The sequence below is a fragment of the Dermochelys coriacea genome, chromosome 18, assembly GCF_009764565.3.
Source record: "Dermochelys coriacea isolate rDerCor1 chromosome 18, rDerCor1.pri.v4, whole genome shotgun sequence".
NCBI classification, from domain to species: Eukaryota; Metazoa; Chordata; order Testudines; family Dermochelyidae; genus Dermochelys; species Dermochelys coriacea.
The window spans coordinates 1,133,627-1,153,628 of NC_050085.1; the positions used below are offsets into that span (position 1 = coordinate 1,133,627).

General features: G+C 53.9%; 1 protein-coding gene across 1 annotated transcript in view; it reads right to left on the reverse strand.

Moving 5' to 3' along the window:
- The window catches only part of LOC122457099 (RAP1 GTPase activating protein), a 123,230-nt gene that overhangs the window by 72,817 nt on the left and 30,411 nt on the right, over positions 1–20,002 (reverse strand). The gene's annotated exons all lie outside the window — the stretch shown is intronic.

Consider the following 20,002-nt stretch of genomic DNA (forward strand, 5'->3'; position numbering starts at 1 on the left):
CCCGGCCCTGGGCCCTGCCCACTGCACGCAGCCCTGCCCGGCTCTGGGCCCTGCCCACTGCATGCAGCCCAGCCTGACCCTTCCTATACTACACAGCCCTGCCTGGCCTTGGCCCTTCCCACTGCACGCAGCCCTGCCTGGCTCTGGGCCCTGCCCACTGCATGGAGCCCAGCCTGGCCTTGGCCCTGCCCACTGCACACAGCCCTGCCCGGCCCTGGGCCCTGCCCACTGCACGCAGCCCTGCCGGGCCCTGGGCCCTGCCCACTGCACGCAGCCCTGCCCGGCTCTGGGCCCTGCCCACTGCATGCAGCCCAGCCTGACCCTTCCTATACTACACAGCCCTGCCTGGCCTTGGCCCTTCCCACTGCACGCAGCCCTGCCTGGCTCTGGGCCCTGCCCACTGCATGGAGCCCAGCCTGGCCTTGGCCCTGCCCACTGCACACAGCCCTGCCCGGCCCTGGGCCCTGCCCACTGCACGCAGCCCTGCCCGGCTCTGGGCCCTGCCCACTGCATGCAACCCAGCCTGACCCTTCCTATACTACACAGCCCTGCCTGGCCTTGGCCCTGCCCACTGCACACAGCCCTGCCCGGCTCTGGGCCCTGCCCACTGCACGCAGCCCTGCCCGGCCCTGGGCCCTGCCCACTGCACGCAGCCCTGCCCGGCTCTGAGCCCTGCCCACTGCACGCAGCCCTACCCGGCCCTGGGCCCTGCCCACTGCACGCAGCCCTGCCCGGCCCTGGGCCCTGCCCACCGCACGCAGCCCTGCCCGGCCCTGGGCCCTGCCCACTGAATGCAGCCCTGCCCGACTCTGGGCCCTGCCCACTGCATGCAGCCCAGCCTGACCCTTCCTATACTACACAGCCCTGCCTGGCCTTGGCCCTGCCCACTGCACGCAGCCCTGCCCGGCTCTGGGCCCTGCCCACTGCACGCAGCCCTGCCCGGCCCTGGGCCCTGCCCACTGCACGCAGCCCTGCCCGGCTCTGGGCCCTGCCCACTGCACGCAGCCCTGCCCGGCCCTGGGCCCTGCCCACTGCACGCAGCCCTGCCCGGCTCTGGGCCCTGCCCACTGCACGCAGCCCTGCCCGGCCCTGGGCCCTGCCCACTGCACGCAGCCCTGCCCGGCTCTGGGCCCTGCCCACTGCACGCAGCCCTGCCCGGCTCTGGGCCCTGCCCACTGCACGCAGCCCTGCCCGGCACTGGGCCCTGCCCACTGCACGCAGCCCTGCCCGGCCCTGGGCCCTGCCCACTGAATGCAGCCCTGCCCGGCTCTGGGCCCTGCCCACTGCATGCAGCCCAGCCTGACCCTTCCTATACTACACAGCCCTGCCTGGCCTTGGCCCTTCCCACTGCACGCAGCCCTGCCTGGCTCTGGGCCCTGCCCACTGCATGGAGCCCAGCCTGGCCTTGGCCCTGCCCACTGCACGCAGCCCTGCCCGGCCCTGGGCCCTGCCCACTGCACGCAGCCCTGCCCGGCTCTGGGCCCTGCCCACTGCATGCAGCCCTGCCCGGCCCTGGGCCATGGTCCTGCGTTCTACAGATGGGCCTGCCCAGCCTTACACCCTGCCTGCCACAGACAAGCCTGCCTGGTCCTGGGCTATGGCCGCTGCACCCAGCCCGGGGCCTTGCCTACCACAGATGGGCCTGCCCAGCCCTGCCCATCCTCAGGCCTATGGCCAGCCTTGCCTGGTTGGACTTTGGTGACAGACTTGTATGCCCAGAAGGGACCAACATGGTCATCTAATCTGACGACCTGCACCTCGCAGGCCACAAAACCTCACCCACCCACTCCTGTAACAGACCCCTAGCCGCTGGCTGAGTTACTGAACTCCTCAAACCATGATTAAAGATTACAGGGTGTCCACCATTTATTCAAGATTAAACCAGCAAGTGACCCACGCTGCAGAGGAAGCGAAAAAACCCCAGGGTCTCTGCCGATGTGACCCAGGGGAAATTCCTTCCCCACCTCGAATATGGCGACCAGTTAGACCCTGAGCATGTGGACAAGACACCTGGGAAAGAATTCTCCGTAGTAACTCTGGGCCCTCCCCATCTCATAGCCCATCTCCAGCTGTTGGGGATATTTGCTAGTCACAGATCGTCTACATGCCATTGTAGGCAGCCCCCGCATCCATCCCCTCCATGAACACATCAAGCTCAATCTTGAAGTCAGTTCGGTTTCCCCCCACTGCTCCCCGACATGCTCCCCATCACTCATGACCATGCACTCAGACCCTAACCTCAGCCTAGGCCTGTCATAACCATAGGGGTAGCCTAAATCCCTCCTTACCTGTCAAGGGTTAAGAAGCTCAAGTAATCTGGTTGGCACCTGGCCAAAGGAACCAATAGGGACAAAAGATACTTTCAAATCTGGTGGGAGGGAGAGGTTTTGTTTTGGGGTCTTTGTTTTCTGTGGCCGTTCGCTCTTGGGACTAAGAGGGACCGGACATCATCCATGTTCTCCAAATCTTCCTGAACAAGACTCTCTTATTTCAAACTTGTAAGTAACAGCTAGGCAAGGCGTATGAGTTTATAATTTGTTAGTCTCTAAGGTGCCACAAGTCCTCCTTTTCTAGTTTATCTTTGTTTTCTCAACTTGTGAATTTTCCCTTTGCTAGAGGGAGATTTATCCCTGTTTTGTTGTAACTTTGAAACTAAGGGTAGAGGGGGTTCCTCTGTGCTCTTTTAATTTTCTGCTACTCTGTAAGGTTAACTACCAGCCTAAGTTTACAGAGATGATTCTTTTATCTTTTTCTCTTTAAATAAAATCCTTCTTTTTAAAAACCTGACTGATTTTTCCATTGTTCCAAGACCCAGGGGTTTGGGTCTTTGATTATTTTGTAACCAATTGGTTAGGATATTATTCTCAAGCTACCCGAGGAAAGGGGGTATATAGGCTTGGGGGAATAGGACTCCAAGTAGTACTTTCCCTGATTGTTTGTTAAATCACTTGGTGGTGGCAGCGATCCCAAGGCATGAAGGGAATCTGTGCCTTGGGGAAGTTTTAACCTAAGCTGGTAAGAATAAGCTTAGGGGATCTTTCATGTGGGTCCCCACATCTGTACCCCAGACTTCAGAGGTGGGAAGGAACCCTGACAGCCTGTCTTCCCCTGCAGTCCAGCACCAACGCTGCCTGACTAGCTGAGGTGCTATAAATCCCCCATAATGGGGCAACCCCCTTCCACCCTCTGGGCCTTATGCGTATGTGACAGCACCCTGACCACAGCCCTAGGGGAAAGCAGCTGAAATGCCCCTTCCCTCCAGGCCATGCCTGTGCCGGGTGCAGGGAGGGTCATTTGGAACCCAGATTCAAATGGGATAAAGAGTGTCTCCTCCAGTGTACCCCTCATCCCCACTGCCCCAGCCCTGCTGCTGCATGAGCCCTGCTCTGCCTCTCCACAGCTTCTCACGCTCGAGCATGGATCTTTTGCCCCCTTGATGGGCGTGACAACCCCCCACCCTACTGGATTCACTCCCTGGAGGCTGGCTGCATTTCAGGTTCAAACCAGCCACTCTCATAAGGGTCCCCAGAGATATGGAGCCAATGAAGGACTCCCTCATGGCCAGAAGATGAGTGTCTCCCCAGTGCTTTGAGAGAGCCTTCCCCATCGACTGGATCTCCAGGTGTGAGGAGTGACGGCCTTTCGCTCATCTCCAGGGGATTTTAGTACAGATCCCCAGGCCCGTGTCCCAGTGGAGGGAGTCCACTGATTCTGGGCTTTTCATCTCAGCCTTTATTGACATTCCCCAGACGGGCGATAAGGCAAATGCACCAGGCGAGGATTATCCAGTCAGAGCCCCGCAGACAGTGGCGTGGGCTCTTCCCAGGCTGCACTCAGCAGGCCTTCGAGTGTGTGCCCGGCCGGCATAGTAACCCAGTCAAAGGCTGGCATTTTGCAGGGCACTGCTCATCCTCATGCCCCATTAGACATTACTGCAGGAGTATGACCAAGATCTACAGAGACCGACACTCTGATTATGTGTGCACTGGCTCTGGCCTTCTCTGGAGAGCAATCCCCCACCCCAGACTGGTTACATCGGTGGAACACAAGACATGATCAAGCTGTTTATGCTGGAAATCTAATTACACCAGCTAACGAACGCGGCAGCTGCAGTTTTAGTAACCAAGCCCACTCCCAGAGCAGCTGCAGGCACAGTTGCAAGATAAATCTCCTGCCCCCGGGGAGGGAGGGCTGGGACTAGAAGGCCCATGCCTTCAGGGCCCCAGAAACAGCCTTTTACCCTTTATGCTAATAGACAGCGCCTTCGGCTGGAAGCAGTTACCTGCCCAGCCGCTAAGGGGCACTGTTCTCTGCGGCACACCAAGGCAGGGCCTCTGAATCAGGCTGGCCAATGGCAGTGCTGAGTGCTGCTCCCCACACAGTGAGAACGGGGCCGCTAGGACCCTGCCCGCTGGCGGGGGCGGTGCCAGGAGGGTGCATTGCGATCCTATTCGAAGGCTTTATTTTTGGCCTACCCCACACGTGGTGCTGGCAGAGCCAGTTCTGCAGGCGCGAAGCATTACCCATGGGCAGCATGGACACAAGCGTCCAGACGCCATCCTCTCAGCCCCACCCAGGCGTCTGTCTCCAGGACTTGGTTGCTCCTCAGCTCTCCAATGAGCTTGCCCCAGTTAGTGCCGATGGTGACGAGGCTCAGACTTACAAGCTCATTTCACATGCACCACTGAGCCATGGCCAGATATGAAGAACCGAAGGGCTAAACCCAACAGTGCTGCCTTAGGAACTCGTATCCGAGACGTGTTCTGACCATTAAACCACACTCCCTCCCAGAAGGAACACTGCTTTACAAGCACGACTTTTGTTCCAGTAGCAGGCAACTTGCCTACAGCCAGATGTACACAGCTACCCCAAGGATTCAGGGATAGATGAGGCATCATCCGTCTCAAGTGACTCCTCACCAAAGCCTGATTGGCCCTTTCTGAGTGGGCCAAATGCTTACACAGTTCATCCAGTCTCAACCATCCAAGTTCCAGGGATGTTCTTGAGACCTGCACCTTCTGCCAAACCTGGCCCATATCCCTGCTTCAACATGGTTCTTTGGGAATTTTTCGACCAAATGTGGTTCTTCCCCCCACCCCCAGAAAATGCTGAATCATCCAAACCCAAACTTTTCACGGAAACGCGTCGGTTCCAATACAAATGGCATCAGGAAAGTTTCCCAGGCCGAGCTGGAATTTCTGGTTCAAACAAGAGAGGGCAGGACTATCAACGAGCTGATAGCCCGGCGGCAGGGCATTCTCCTGAGGGAGGGGAACCTGAGATTCAAGTTTCTGCTCTGAATCAGGCTATCAAGGACATGTACCTGGGCCCCCAGCATCCCTCAGGCTGCCCTAAACAGCTGGCTAGTTGGGGCTTGTTCTCTCTTCTTTTTTAGGAAAAATTTAAAATTTTGAATGTTTTTCCAAAATGCCATTCTCGTGTCTGGACTGTCCCTTTAGTCAGAGACACACTGGGCAAGAAACTGCTGTCCATGGAGGTGTCTGGGGCTAAAGACACTTCTGAAAAAAAGGCCTCCCTGAAAGTGAATCTGCAGCTGTCACCTGTGCTCCCTGGACTTCTCTGATGGTTAAGGTGCAGTTGCGTGGGAGCAGGGATCTCTGGTGTGGAAGAGCTCAGCTGTTCCCTGGGCTTAATCCACACCTGAAATCACAGTCCTTGGGCTGGGACATCAGTATCTATGGCCTCTAGGCACTTTGGATAATTAATTCAGTGTAAGAATGAAGTGAATGGAGTCCTTAGCAAATGTCCCCTGTAAGGATGGTATGAAACCGCCAGCAACATGTCTAATTGAAGAACCACAGCAGCAGGAATGGCCCTGCTAGGTAGGCTGGTATTTCACAGCCCCCACACCACTAATTAGCTGGTGTCTTCCTTTCTTGTTGCATTCCCATGACATAACCCCCTCATTAATCTCTGTCCTGCTCAGCTCCTCATTAAGAGGAGGAACACACGCAGCGTTCCAGAGAGCCCCAGAAGCTGATGTGAACTGGGGATCATCTGCGGGCTCCCACCCTTCCAGCGACTCACTGTGGGAGGCGAGTCAGCATGACAAATGGGGTGGGTGATTACTGTTGTAAAGGTGAGCTGCCAAGGAAAAACAAATTGGGTGTGTGCCCTAGAGGAGGCCTGAAACTCTCCCCCTCCCCCAGCTTATTTTTAATCATAGGAATATCAGGAAAATCAAATCTTGTCTCCCTTATTTTTGCTGGAGATTTCCCTGGAGCACTAGAGCACCGACTGAGGGAGCCCTCAGTTGTGTGTGTCAAATCTTTCACCAAGAGAGTTTTTCTCCCAAGAGTTTGTAAAGCATTTGACTCAAGTGGGTGTTGAAAAAACAAGCAAATAAGATTTTTAACGAGTCTGATCAAAAATCCCTTTCCCAGCCAGTTTGTCCTGTTCCGTTGACTGGTCAACACCCGACTGGTGCTCAGGGACCAGTCCTCCGGGAAAAACAGGACCCGGAACTTCCCGTGTAAAAAACTAGCCTTAAAAAGCTAAAACAAATGCACCCCAAATTGTGATCAAGCTCTCCTTTAAGCAGGACAAAGAAGCAAAGAACACACACCCCCCACACAATTTCCCGCCCACCCCTGGCAGCTCACGTTTCACTGGAGTTCCAGAACAGGAAGGGCCCACTGCGTGCTGGCTGTGAGGCCTCGGTCCCCCAGGGGTCTAGCACACCAGCAGTGCCAACAGACACACAGACTGGGGGTGCAAAGAAGTGGAGTCAAAATCCTTGTCAGCAAAGAGAATCTTTGCAGGACTGTTCAGTGCATCATGGTCTGGAGGCTGGGCTGCTCTTCCGGGAGTGGGGAGGGCGACTCACAAGGGGCTGCTCTTCCATCAGAATCAGCATCGACCACAATGCCCAAGTGGTGCTAGGACGCACTGTGCTATTGGAGGTCAGGCGCAAACCCAGCACCTGCCCAAGTGTGACTACTAAAGTTTCCATGGCACTTCCTGTACGGAGGGGATTTGGGGAATGAGTCACTGCAGCAGGGCAGGGCAAAGGTAGTGCAAAGTGTAATGCGAGAGAGGGAATGCTGCTGGATGCTGGGGGAGAGAGCTCCAAAAGAACCTGGAGAGACTCACCGACTCCTGGAAGGAGCCACAGCAGCTCTTGGGAAGACCTTGGGAGGGTGCAGAGAGTGGGACAGCAGGGTCCTGCTCCAGGGGCTTGGCTTATCAGATTTTATGAAGACACGAGAGCACTGGTGCGAAGCTCCTCTCTAGCAGGGACATGGCCCCAGGAACGTGTGTCGGAAAGCTGATACGGGAGCCAAAGTAAATGCTCCTGAGCGTGCTGCAGGCAGGTTGGAGCGCGATCAATTTCCTCCCCAAGGCTGACGAGATTCTGAGAGTGATCAATGCTCTAGACACTCTAGTGCCTGGGAAGCCAGGGCCTCGGCCCGGAGGCCAGGCACTTTTAGGGAAGATCGATCAGGTGTAGGGGAGGAATTCAAGACTGACTCCTTCAGGGCCAGCCCCTCCCCCACCACACCCTCCAAGCTTCCTGCTCTGGGACACAGGAGAGGGGTTGGGTGAGCTGGCCCCAGTGGCCGCAGGAGGCTGTTCTGTGCTGTGCTTCTCTGCCAACTCGCTCTCAGCCAAATGGGCCCCATCACTCCTGTCCCTAAGTCCCCACAGCTCTGTCCCTTCCCCAGGCTGCTCCTCCACCCCCATTCTGTCTCCGATTCCAGCCAGCCTCACCAGGCTTTGTGCTTCAGGGCCTGATGCTGGAGCAGCACCCCCAGGATGCCCCATCCAGGCTGCTCCAGGATACTTCCCTGGCTCTGTGGGCGATGTCACCTCCTCGTGGCAGGCCCGCAGAGAAGCACAGGCAGCTGTTAGGGAGCTTCGCTAGTTGACAAGGCAGAGGCCTCTGCTTTTGGAGCAAGGGGCCAGCCCCAGTGCTGGACAGCGGCTGATGCAGCTAGTGATGATACCGTGTATCCTTCTGCAGGGTGCTGCAGAGGCCACATGAGCAGCCCCATTGGAGGGCTGTGGGGGGGACCTCAATCCCAAAAGAGGCACCCGGCACAAAATGATAAAGGAATCATCCCTAGAGTAGCTGCCTTGATCTCTTCCCCCTCCCAAAACCTTAACCCCCACTCAGGTGACTGTGGGCAGGCAGAATCCCTGCCCCCACCGAGCTGATTGCAAACCTTCCCCCACCTGCACCGGGCGCCTCCAGAGCACCCAGGCCCCTCTGCTGGGAGGTTCTGTGGGCACTGCCGGGTGGGCATGTACTACTGGGGCCATGCAGGCATGCCAGGGATGTGCAGAACCCCAGCTGATGGTGGTGAGGTCTCTCTCCCTTGGGCCCCACCACCCTGCAGAAGGGGGGCCCTAGAATTTGGGGACATTGCCCCTTGAGCAGCCCATGTTGATCAATGCCTGCCGAGGAATCCACACTAGATGGACCAGTTGTCTGATGAGATCAGCCAATTCTGTTCAGTGGTTTGCAACCTTTTCTATACTGTCTGTGATTCCTTTTTCCACACTGGGATGGGCTCAGGACTCCCCTTTTAGATAACTAGGATCCATCTCCTCCATCCCATGTAACAATCTGGGAGGGGCAGGATGGTTGCCACCCCACCCCATATTCACAATGCCCCTGGTGGTCATGACCCCCAGCCCGATACCCTCTGCCCCCACTGGTACCTGCAGCTGTCAGTGTCGCCTCCGCCTGAGCAACAGCCTCACTCCACTCAAACCGTCACCCTCAAACAAAAGACATTAAAGGTTCATATTTCGATAGCCCTTCCTTCCTACAGGATCTTGATATGAGTTATGGATGGTACATATGGTGACCACTGCGTCAACCACCACCACTGAAATGCAGCCACCTCTGGTGTGGGGCACCACACAACAGCTAAGGACAGGAAGTGAAGAATCCTTGCTCCAGTTGAAACTGTATAGGAAATGTAGGAAGACAGGAAGTAATGACCCAAGTTGGAATTTGGCCAGGACACCAGGATTACTGATCCTGATCTTCTCAAAAGTGCCAAGGGAGCCTCCTGGGAGACTTAACTGCTGAAACCTTAACAGGATTCATGCAGTCTGGATCCCAGAGGAGCCAGGATAGGGCCCCAGGAGCCTGTTGGTCTCTGCCAGCAGACATTTCCACCAGGGGTTTTCATGTAATCTGGGCTCCTGCAGCAGGTGGGTCATTTCTGCTATGAAACCTACATTGATTTCCCCGCATTCCCCTTGATTGTCAGTTACAAGGCAGCCTGTCCTCTCGGCTGTGGGAATGATCGAAACAAACAATGCAGCTCTGCATGCCAAAGCCAGGCATGGCTCCTGCCCTGACCTATGCAGAGACAGGCAACCAGCCTGACAGCACATGCAGGGTTAGAATGAGTGGGCACACAGATTCACAGAAGAGCCCAGCAGGTTCTGTTCACAGGAGGAAGGTAATAGCCAAACCTCAGAGTCATGTTTGGTGAATTTGCTGCTAGATTCACTTCATTGCAGAATTGTGCTTTAGAATCTAATGCTTCATTTACACATCTAGCCAGTATGGTTGGGAGGAAAACTTTCAGAATATGAAGCAAGTGTAATTGATGCAGTGCTGTCTGCCTGAGTTTGCAGACAGCCCAATACTCAGTTATAACTGTCTCATTCTTCTTAAATGGATGTTGACTCTGAAACCTAATGATCACATTCCAAAATCAACATTGTTAATTTATTCAGTGCTGCACACTTCAGCAGAAACATTCAGATGATATTATTATACCATGATGCAAATCACCTTCCACACCTTCCCTGGTGCCACAAACCCAGCTGCCCCAAATCACTAGCTTCCTCCTCACATTCCAAAACAACATCTATGGGGCAGTTACATGTTATCAGTCCAAAAAGTAGGCCACCCATTGAAAAATGAAACTTTGGGGCAGAATTTAAATAAGCCAAATTTCATATGAACAGAAATAATTCAGGGAACAATGTACTGGCTGCATTATTTGTGTTCTTATTTCAGTTATTAAAACATCCCCTTTTCAATGTCACTGACATGGTCCCCGAATCTGCAGTCTGGGCATCTCTGCTAGGCACAAAGATGCTGCCCCATTACCCACAATGCCCAAGGATATGCACATGACCCACAGTCCCTGGAGATGCACATTATCCAAGACAATCCAGGGACTGCCCATTACCCACAATGCTCAGGGAATGCACACACATTACCCACAATACCCAGAGACTATGCAGTTCCCAGGGAATACATATCACCCACAATGCCCAGGGAATGCATACACATTACCCATAAATGCCCACGCTAAGTATCTGCAATGCTAATTGTTGAACTCGAGCCCCACTGGAGCCTGGTGCTGAGTGTGCAGCGGCTGTCACCCCGTGCTGCTCACACGTCATACCCAGACTGACTGCAAAGTGAAGTCCCGAGCTATCCACACCCCAAACTCACCCACCTGCACATGGTTGCTGATATTCTCATTCTTCCCACTAACAGCCTAGAGGTGAAAGGCTCAAAAGCCAATTGCCAAGCCCCTGACTCAGCTCATTCCCATCTACTGTAAATTCCATCCATCCCACGCTGATCAGAAGGGCTCCTGTGTTGTGACCCTGCCCAGCCTTTTAGATGATTTGCAGCACTTCCGCCTACCCTCCTCAGGAATATGTCTGGATGGTAGAGCAGGGGGACTCCTCTGCCTCCCCTGACTGAATCTCTCTTGTTCTAGGAAAATCCAAGGAGTTCTGCAGCATTAAACAATCATTAGTTGTGGTTGTGTTTATGTCCCAGACTGCAAACCTGCATAGAATTATGACCATAATGGTCCCGTCTGACCTTAAAGTCTATGAATCTATGAATTCACAGAGGTCACTTAAAACACACGGAGAGAGCGAGCAGCCAACTGTTATATGCTGATAAGGGGAAAGGAGTGAAACTGTCAAGAAATTAGATCTCATTTTGGATAATTAAAGGGAAGGTGGCAGCTTCACCCCAGTCTGCATCTTCTCAAGGAACTACAAATGCACAGAACATTGTTGGTTGCGTCTCTGCAAACACCTAATGCCCTCGCTTCCCGGGGGGTGCCACCCTGGACATGGCTGTGACTCAATCAATTAACATCCCCTAATGAGGGCTGAATTCCCCTGGCAGGGCTGTGACAGCAGGAGAGGCCCGGCACCCAGGGCATTCCAGAGGGCGTGGAGGGAGCCCATCTAGCTCATCTGTAATGGGGCCCAGTCCGAGCAGGAAGTGAACCCTCCATTACACCACAGTCTGGACCAGCCTGAGGACACAGTGAATCCCTGTGCTCCTGACAGCTGCTGGGCCAGAGCCGTGTGTGTCCTGCAGAGCCAGACCTGGTACTCAAACAATCAGCTCCACAAAGACAGGACTCCACCGCTTGAGCCGGAGGAGAACTCCCTGGGGCGACACTAGGAGAGGTCTCTTATCCTCTCCGGACAGGGTGATCTCATGCATATGCCCTTTTTTCTGGTGACTGGCAAAGCCTTAATTACAGCCCCTGCCTCTTGGTGCTGCTTCTTATTAAAAATAAAAGCAGGACCCTGGGAAGAGGGGATTCTGCATGCTGCAGGGGGGGTGTTTGCTTTGAAAAGTATGTTTCTGGTCAAATTGAAATAAAAATCATGGAGCCATTTCCCTGGGTCTTTGTTCTGGTCCCTGTTTGAGCAGACTGAGTCCCTTAGTTGCCAGCATCATGCTGCAGAGTGAATGACCCTCTGGACATTTGTCGCTCCGCGCCTTGCTGCTGTTTGCATCCTGAGCACTGTAAGACCCACTGTGACACTACTGAGGGGGATGGGGGGGAAACGGGGAACAACTGCTTAGCAGCAAGATCAGGACAGGGTTTTTCCTATTCAAATCTGCATCAGAAGGTGCAGTACGAGGTTCTGGGAGAGGCTAGCTGGCTGATGTGCCATGGCATCAGTTAGACAGGGAGATTCACCTCCAGCCTTCTCCCCAATGCCATACGGCCTGCTGGGAACATGAAGGCTCTGCAATGGCTGTGCAATCCCTGAGGGCTCTGCCAAAACCACAGCATGCGAAACGTGACTTCTCCAGGACACAAAAGGACTGGTTGCAGCCTCTGTACCATCCCAAACCGAGGAGTTGCTGGCATTCCCTCCAAAAGAGGAGCTTTCAGACCTGGGCGTCTTCTGGGTTTGCATGGGAATAGCCCCCAAGATGGCTGTGAGTTGGCCAAAAGTGGGTGGGGTGAACAGGGGATGCTAAATTATATCAAATCACTGGTGAAAGGCAGCACAGAGAGAAAAACAATGTTGACCAGGAAGACTGACAGACACGGGGCTAGCAGGGCTAATTCAGCCACGTGCACAGGTATGATTCCTAACAACAAGCTTTTCCAGGACCTAAGGCCAATGTTTCCATTCAATTATTTTTCCTGCCTGAACATGGCAACAGTCTGTGAAATTGACTAGAATCCAAGTGAAACTGACTAGCCCAGCTGCATCCAAACACCCCAGCATAAACAGGGATTAATCTACCCTAAGGGAGAAGCAGGCTGATCTAATGGGTAAGGTGCAAGCTTGAGAGACTCAGCTTCAGGTTCCTGGTTTGCCACAGCCTTCCCGTGTGCCCTTGGTCAAGTCACCTAGTCTCTCCGGGCCTCAACCCCCTCATCTGTACAAAGGGGATACTAGTCCTGTCCTGCTGCACAGAGTGTGGGAGGATAAATCCATTAGTGACTGCGACGCGCTCCAGTGCTGTGGCACTGGGGCCAGGTAAGGCTCTCAGACAGCAAGGTCCCTAGTAATGATCCAAGCTGTTGTCAGTGAAATTTGGTTTTAAAAAGCACATATGGCCAAAACCCAAAATTCAGGGAACTGTCAGCATTTGGCACAAGGCTTTTAAAGTGAGAGTGGCCTGAATTCTGCTCTCGCAAAGTTGAAATTAGGAGTAACTCACTGCACTTGCCCAGGGTCAGGGAGAGGAAGAAGCAGGCCCAGAGCCTCTCTACTGCTGTCCTTCACAGGAATCGTTTCTACTGGTGTCATCCCCAAATGGGAGCTTACAGCGTAGTGGGCCAGCCCGTTGGCAGGTCACCAGCATCCACCTCAGCAACATGTCCCCTGCTAGCTGCAACCTTCACAGCTAGCACAGGGACTGGGAGCAGGCAGACAATAAGACAGACTGCCCCAGGAGATTTGCTAACGCAGAAAGCTGTTCTCTGCTATTGTTCTCGTTGGTAAGGAAAACTGGGCCCATGTCCATCAGAGCACTGCTCCCAAACAGCCTCCTCTAAACAGACAGTGAAATGGGAGCTGGCACATGTGCCTCCCTGAATGCATCCGATGAAGTGAGCTGTAGCTCACGCAAGCTTATGATCAATAAATTTGTTAGTCTCTAAGGTGCCACAAGTCCTCCTTTTCTTTCAACAGGGGATGGATCACTTGAGGATTACCCATTCTTCCATTCCTCTGGGGCACCTGGCACTGGCCACTGTCAGAAGACAGGATACTGGGCTAGATGGACCCTTGGTCTGACCCAGTAGGGCCGATCTGATGTTCTTATTGTATTGTATTGAAGTCTAAATAAATAAATACATTTGTCATTTAAAAATATTCCTGCCTATGGGATAAGCAAAGCCCAGGGCCATTTTCTCTGTGTCGTCTCACAGCAACCCATGTGTGCGATCGAACACAACAGAACAAAGCGGTTGCTCTGCAGCACCAGCTGGCTATGGGTGTTCAGGGGAGGCGAGAGGTCACAGAGCCATGCCACACAGAATAGCCATGGCCACAGCCTGGGAAGCTCAGGGCAAAGCTGGGCTCAGCTTGGCTCTTGTGATTTATGCACAGGGTGGGCCATGCCAGCCTTTGTTTGGGATTTGCATCAGGCCAGCTCCTGCTCTCAGGTTTCACTGGGAAGTGGAGCTCAGCAAAACCCCAAACTCATGGCCACAACGCCTTGCACTCCATGAACAGTCCTACCAGCCTGTGACCCAGGGACTGGCAGAGGGCCCAGGGGCTTATAAGGGTCCGCTCCTAAGGGCTTTACAAATAGATGGTGCTCTACTGGAAACACATAGCAGGGCTCCAGCCCCACTGATAGAACAGAAACACCCCCACCCCCCAAGCATAGAATCACCATTCAGCGGCCTCCTCTGGCATAGCTGTCCCATTCCTTTCCTCTTATTAATTACATGTATTGGGTTAGCGTCAAGAGGCCTCCACTGAGATCGGGGCCCCGCCATGTGCTGCCCAGACACCTAGTGAGAGCCAGTCCCTGCCCCAAAGAGCGTCCACTCTAAATAAACAAGACACACGCCGGAAGGAAAAGTGATTTGCCCAAGCTCAGGACAGTGGAGTCGCTGGAAGCAGAGTTCATAGTTCCTACTCTAGGTCTCTATCTGCTGGACTTTCAATTCAATGTAATGGAGTGATGAGGGGAGGGGGACCACAGGGGGGCTCTTCTGGGGGGCTGCTGCCCACACCTGTGTCTGGAGAGATGAAGCTCTTGGTCAGGGGCGCCTTGCTGGGGAATGAGGTCTTTCCTCTTGCACTGGGTCCCACTGCTCCTCCCTGAGGGTTTCCCTCCAGCCAGCAACAATGGATGGTGCCATCCTGGATTGGTGCCCTGCTGCCTGGCCCTGGGTGCATACACGCCCTTCCCATGCCAGGGTGGGGGGTGGGTGCCCAGGGTGGCAGATGTGGCACTGACAGCTGAGAAGTATCAACAATGCTGGTTTCCACAGGTGCCAGCCCCACACCCTGTGGGGCTGCTTGAGGCTCAGATGACTGCAGAGAGGTTACGGGGGCACATTATTTCCCTTATCAATGGGGCTGTGGCAGCATATCAGAGCCCCCAGGATGCTCCTTCCAGGGCACCCAAACCCTCCTCCTCCACACAGCTAGGTGCTATCAGCCCCTCCTGCCCTGCTCCCTCCGTGCACTTTATGGAGCAGGTCTCAGTCCCTCCCCTAGGGGCAGTACAGGCTCTGCCCCCTGCCTACGGGCTGGAGCCAGGGGGTGCAAGGAGGCGCCTGAGCTGGAGGCGACAACAGGCACTGCAGGATTGTTGCCAGTTGCTATGGCCATGCAGAAGAGTGAAATCGGGGGATGAGGGAGGGAAGAAGCTGCCAGAGTCCCCCAGGGACTCCACTATCCAAGCTGCAGCATGGGCTTGGCAATCACCCTGACGCTCCCAGCCGCCCAGGGAGCACAGAGCGAGGCCAGCACGGCACCCCTTCTCGAGCATGCCAGAACAATGGGCCCCTCCAAGCCAGCCTCTCTGACATCCCAGGCCAGTCTCCTGCCTCCTGTTGCTGTGGATCAGACCAAGAGCCATCTAGGCCAGCCTCCCATCTCTTCCACGGGCCCAACCAGATGCTTCAGAAAGAGGCGATGAACCCAGTAAAGGATGAATATGGACCAGTCTGCCACAGGGGAAGTCCCCCAATCCCTGGGCACAGCTCCTCCTGCAATGTCTGGCAGAGAACTGGCAGCGCCCTGCCAGGAGTACAGGGAGCTATGTTCCCATGCTGGCCAGGCAGCTGTAATACAGAATGGTTCCAGCTGCGCTCTGTCCCACGGGGCTAGCGCTCTCTCCTGGAGATGGAAACTCCCCGAGTGAAACCAGAGGCTGCATTTCCTGCCCCCTAAAACCATCATGCATGGCTGGTGCTCAGCCTCCCTAGTAATTCCTGAAGAAACGCCTGTCCCACATCGCCCCAGATGGACATCAGTGCCCCAGCCCTGTGCCACAAGCACCATTCTCCTAGCTCAGGAGTCCCTCAGACCACACCAGAAGGGGTCACTGGAGAGCGATACTCAGCACACCGGCCGATGGCCCCAGCCCTGTCAGCTCTGTGAACTCAGGATCTGAGTTCACACAGCTGGCTTGGCTGCAATGTGGCTGGGAAACTATATTGGCCTGAAAAACCACACTAAGGAAAGCGTGGGGTGGCTTCAGTGCCTTACAGATGAGTGTATTTTATCCACACAGCACCATCACCACAGTACAGATGGGGAAACTGAGGCACTGGGAGGGGAGTTACCCAAGGACACCTAGTAGGTCAGTGAAAGAGCGGGGAACAGACCACAGGGCTCTGCCCAATTCTCCATCCCCACTACAACTTCTAATGTATCTCAGCCTATGCCAGACCCTGGTTTGATCTATTCTCTCAGATGGAATAATTCTCACCACCACCACCCCTGTGAGGGCAAACCCTTTTCAGAAGGGGCAGCGTAACACAGCAGCTAGCGTAAGGGCCTGGGATGCAGGAGACCTAGACTATTCCTGAACATAGGAGCGGCCCGACTGGGTCGGACCAAGGGTCCATCCAGCCCAGTAGCCCGTCTGCCAACAGTGGCCAGTGCCAGGTGCCCCAGACGGAATGGACAGAACAGGTTATCATCAAGTGATCCATCCCCTGTCGCCCATTCCCAGCTTCTGGCTAACAGAGGCTAGGGACACCATCCCTGCCTATCCTGGCTCATAGCCACTGATGGACCTATCCTCCATGAATTTATCTAGTTCTTTTTTGAACCTTGGTATAGTCTTGGCCTTCACAACATCCTCTGGCAAGGAGTTCCACATGTTGACTGTGCGTTGTGTGAAGAAATACTTCCTTTTGTTTGTTTTAAACCTGCTGCCTATTAATTTAATTTGGTGACCCCTCGTTTGTGTGTTATGATAAGGAGTTAATAATATTTTCTTATTCACTTTCTCTACACCAGTCATGATTTTACAGACCTCAATCAAATCCCTCTTTCATCATCTCTTTTACAAGCTGAAAAAACCCAGTTTTATAATCTCTCCTCATATGGAAGCTGTTCCATACCCCTAATCATTTTGTTGCCCTTTCTGAACCTTTTCCAATTCCAATATACCTTTTTTGAAATGGGGCGACCACATCTGCATGCAGTATTTAAGATGTGGAGTACCATGAATTTATACAGAGGCAATATGATATTTTTATTATCTATCTATCTATTATCTATCCCTTTCTTAATGATTCCCAATATCTGTTAGCTTTTTTGACTGCTGCTGCACATTGATTGAATCATAGAATCTCAGGGTTGGAAGGGACCTCAGGAGGTATCTAGTCCAACCCCCTGCTCAAAGCAGGACCAAGCCCCACTAATCACCCAGCCAGGACTTTGTCAAGCCTGAGCTTAAAAACTTCTAAGGAAGGAGATTCCACCACCCTAGTAACCCATTCCAGTGCTTCACCACCCTCCTAGTGAAAAAGTTTTCCTAACATCCAACCTAAACCTCCCCCACTGCAACTTGAGACCATTACCTCGTTCTGGTCATCTGCTACCACTGAGAACAGTTAGATGCATCCTCTTTGGAACCCCCTTTCAGGTAGTTGAAAGCAGCTATCAAATCCCCCCTCATTCTTCTCTTCCGCAGACTAAACAATCCCAGTTCCCTCAGCCTCTCCTCATAAGTCATGTGTTCCAGTCCCCTAATCATTTTGTTGCCCTCCGCTAGACATTTTCCAATTGTTCCACACCCTTCTTGTAGCCTGGGGCCCAAATGTTTCCAGAGAACTATCCCCAATGACTCCAAGACTCTTTCTTCAGTGGTAACAGCTAATTTACAGCTCATCATTTTATATGTGTAGTTGGATTATGTTTTCCATTGTGCATTACTTATTTCAACACTGAATCAACTTATTTATTTATCAACTGAATTTCACCTGCCATATTGTTGCCCAGTCACCCAGTTTTGAGAGATCCTTTTTGTAGCTCTTCACAGTCTGCCTGGGACCTAACTATCTAGAGTATTTTTCATCTGCAAATTTTGCCACCCCACTGTTTACCCTTTTTGCAGATCATTTATGAATATGTTGAATAGGTCTGGTCCCAGTACAGACACCACTATTTACCTCTCTCCATTCTGAAAACTGAACATTTTTCCTACCATTTGTTTCCTATCTTTTAACCAGTTACCGATCCAAGAGGGACCTTCCCTCTTATCCCATGACAACTTACTTTGCTTAAGAGCCTTTGGTGAGGACCTTGTCAAAGGCTTTCTGAAAATCTAAGCACACTAATCCACTGGATCCCCTTGTCCACCTGCTTGTTGACACCCTCAAGAATTCTAGTAGATTGGTGAGGCAGATTTCCCTTACAAAACCATGTTGATTTCTTCTCCAAAAAATTATGTTCATCTAACTGTCTGCAATTTTGTTCTAGTTTTCAACCAGTTTGCCTGGTACTGAAGTCAGTACCCCCTGTAATTGCCAGGGTCACCTCTGAACCCTTTAAAAAATTCGCATCACATTAGCTAGCTCCGTCATTGGGTAACAGAACTGATTAAATGATAGGTAGAAAACCACAGTTACTTTTCTCAGTTTCACATTTGAGTTCCTTCAGAACTCTGGATGAATCCCATCTGGTCCTGGTGATTCACTGACTGCCTGTGGGGCCCGGACCCACCTCCTGTTCCTGTGTCTCGCCTCCCCCAGCTGGGAAATGGGGGCAGATAACACAACCTACACCCTACATCCATTCAAAGCACTCTGGGTTCTAGAGCCCTGATCCAGCAGAGCCCCAGACCCAGTTGATGCCATTACTGCAGAGGGGGGTAGGAGAGAATTTCTTCCTAGTGCAAGTACTTATCCAGCCCTGGGATTGTGGTACCTAAGTGCCTCACTAATAGCTGTCACCTCGCACCCGGTGAGCAGGGCACGGACACTGTACAGATGGCAACTGCAGCAGAGAGGCTAAGGGACAGGCCCGAGGTCACACGGGAAGGCTGTGGAAGTGCTGAGGATTTCCCAGGTCTTTGCTAGTGCCCTGGCCAGTGGGCAGCCCTTCCTCCCCTCTGAGTGGCTCTGTGGTGCTGCAGGGAGCCCTGGGAGCTCGGAGTCTGCAGCTCCTGTTCCAAGGCAGGAGACCATCACCCATGGCGAAACTAAAGTCTCCCCCATATGCTACAGGGGAAGAGAGTACTATGGGGTTACAAACCCAGAGCACCTGCTCCTTGGCTCCCCTGGGGTTCAGCGACACTGACACTCCAGCTCTACTGGGCCACCTAACGGCTGTCTGACCCAGCCCCCACGGAGCCAATGCAATGCTAGGCTTAAGGGCTAACACACAGCTGGTGCGGGTCACTGTGCACCCAGGCCCCGAGCCGAGCCCTGCCCTCTGGAGGCCACCTCCCGCCCTGTATAGCACATGCCACAGGAACCTGCCAGGACCCAATGTGCCCAATGCCCCTCAGGCCCGTGCCAATGCCAGACTCACCCAAGCTGGCAGCATCCCTCTCACAGGGACAATGCCCCTTTCAGCGTGGCACAGCCCAGGAACCCAGAACATCTGGGAGGTGGCCAGGGAGCCATCTAAGTGCCCACTGTTGCCTCTCAGGCGGTTTTGACCCCAGCTGCAGGAGCCCTGCAGGGAATGTACCCCTGGCCCTCACATCCAGGCTCCAGCTATGAACTTGGTCCCAGAAATCCCCATCCTGGCCCTTCCTTCATTCCGGCCCTGCCCCACACACTACCACAGGCAGGTCGCTGCGAGGGCTGAGCCAGGCAAGCACCTACCACTGATCCCTGAGTGCCGGCTGTACACTGGGATCTGCACGGACCCAGCCAGAGACCTGGCCCCTGCTCATTCAGCACAGATGGTGCCCCTAAGACCCAGGAGCCCACGGGATCCTCAGGGCCCCCTGGCATAACCCCAAACCTCCAGCCTCCGGACGTCTGCTCTTCTGCAGCTCCCATTAGTCACTGGCAGACCAATGGTGACTGGAATCCTTCAGCTCGGCCATTCTAAGAGCCAACCCAGCTCCTCGTGTCGTGTCCTGAGCGGTCAGGTCCCACCCAGTCCCAGCCCCTCCCTCCGCCCCCGGCAGCTGGCTCTGAGCCCATCCCAGCTCCCTGCAGCCCTCCACGCCTGGCTCTGAGCCCATCCCCTCTCTGTGCCCCACAGCCCTGAGTAGGTTAGGCCTCCTGCTAATATTCTCTGTCCTTCCAAGTCGGGGCTCCAGCAACTGTCCTGAGAGCCACACAGG